Source organism: Sinocyclocheilus anshuiensis, unplaced genomic scaffold (genome assembly GCF_001515605.1).
Source record: "Sinocyclocheilus anshuiensis isolate Anshui unplaced genomic scaffold, SAMN03320099.WGS_v1.1 scaffold1184, whole genome shotgun sequence".
Taxonomy (NCBI): Eukaryota; Metazoa; Chordata; class Actinopteri; order Cypriniformes; family Cyprinidae; genus Sinocyclocheilus; species Sinocyclocheilus anshuiensis.
The window spans coordinates 1,166,482-1,168,503 of record NW_015547647.1 but is presented as its reverse complement, the minus strand read 5'-3'; the positions used below and the strand labels follow the sequence as shown (position 1 = coordinate 1,168,503).

The following is a 2,022-nucleotide window of genomic DNA, read 5'->3' as shown; positions in this document are numbered from 1 at the left end:
TATGTATATATGTATGTATGTGTATATGTATTGTATATATGGTATATATGTATATGTATATGTATGTATATATATAAAGCCAATATAATGAATGTCAATGATGGTCAAGATGTGTGTGTGTGTGTGTGTGTGTATATATGTATATGTATATGTATGTATATATATAAAGCCAATATAATGAATGTCAATGAGGACTGAAGTGGTCAAGATCAGAAACGACAAATAAAGGACCACAAAACTAATCCATATGACTATATAATATATATAAACTATATTCCAAATCTACTGAAAGCATATGATTGTTTTGTTTGGAAACAGGACAAAATTTTTATTTTATGTACTGAAAATTTCCATTGTGGCTCTTAAATGTCATTTGCACTTATGTAGGGTGACCATACATCCTCTTTTTCCTGGACATGTCCTGGCCGGGATTTCTAAATTGCCTAAAATATCTAAAATTTGCATTGGTTTGACTGTTCCCTGTAGGTCCCACCTTCTCGCATGCCACGATTGGTCGATTATGTATAATGCCTGCACTCTATTGGCCATTACTTTCAGCAAGTATGAAAACAATAGAAAACAAAGCCACAACCTGGACAATTTAAGCAATTTAGGAATCCTGCCGTGGACAAGAGGTCGTGTAGTCACCCTAGCTTATGCACATTCATAAAATCCCAGCACCTTTGATTTTACAAATAAATTTGGTTTGGTGCTTGTCTAGCTGGTAGACAACTAAAACCATTTTGTTAAGCAAAAAACAATGCTGTTTACCCAGCATGGTCCTTCTAATGAAGCTGGTGCACCAAGGGAGGCTTTAAGGTTAAAAACAGTTAAAACCAGTACAGACATCAGCATCTAAAACTAAACGGCCTGGTCTTTTCAGGGTTTGAACCTACCATCTATAACCACTACACCACATCACCCCCAAGAAACTGCTATGGTGGACCAGAAAGCATCAGATATGATCTGTCAAACAACCCACTAAACCCTGATCTTTGCCAAAAATACAGCACATTTTGCAAAATGTGACCATAAGCAGATCAGTTACCACAGCAACATGCATGAACTGTCAATTGGGAAAGACTTACATCGTTGCATCAGCTGGGACTCGAAGCAAGTGATAGATACAAAAATAGCTGACGAGCTCAACTGTTTAAAGAACTATTAAACCACATCAATTGCGACAGACAATCCACCATTCATCAGATCAGATACTGTCGAATAATATATAAAAAACAGTGTATATAATGCTTACCAAACGATACGATCTCCTTTCTTCCTTCTGTCATTCACGCCCAGCAGATCAACCCACTGCCCCCTGCAAGGCTCTATAAACCTGCTGCCTACCAGAAAGGACGTGAATCCTGCGCTTTATTATGAACCATATCCCGTGTTTACCTTCACAAATACACACTTTTTAATTAAATATAACTAAACGGCACCCGGTAAAGAGCAGTTACGCAATGCGAGGACGAAATGCCGGTTAATCTCGCGCTAAAGGTTGTTTATAGTAGGGAAGGTCGCCGCTCCGCAAGCTGTTGCCCTGAAAGATAGCGGCGTACGTTTTCGGGAATGCGCGTACAGCGGTGGATTGTACGCATACGGCGTAGTGTCATGACGTCATGACGTTTATATCATACGAGTCCGTTATGTCTAGTTTTTGTTTATGCGATGCTATTTGTATTTAGTTCATTACTATTTTCATTCTTTAATTAATAACATTTTCTCATTAAAATATTTGTATAAACTTCACGTTATATTCACTTTTCATTTTAAATATGTCGTTTTAAATTTTACAAATTTAATTCCACCTTTATTTGACCCTCTAACTCTAACACTTTCTATTCTATTTTAATTCTACTTTATATTTATCTTTTTTTATTCTTTATTTAAAAAAACAACAAAAAACAAAAACTAGCTTTCTATTTTTTCTATTCTACTTGTTTTTCTTTGTTTGTGTGTGTGTGTGTGTGTGTGTTAATATATATATATATATATATATATACACCTTGCTACGTGTAC

The 2,022-nt window shown here is 35.8% G+C and overlaps 1 protein-coding gene across 1 annotated transcript in view; it reads right to left on the bottom strand.

Moving 5' to 3' along the window:
• LOC107701925 (probable E3 ubiquitin-protein ligase HERC1) overlaps nt 1-1,551 on the bottom strand; it is a 75,619-nt gene extending 74,068 nt beyond the window's left edge. The window contains 1 exon segment of the mRNA XM_016504079.1: nt 1,256-1,551. The gene's annotated coding sequence lies outside the window, so the exon portion shown is untranslated.
• Nucleotides 1,552-2,022: the final 471 nt, after the last annotated feature.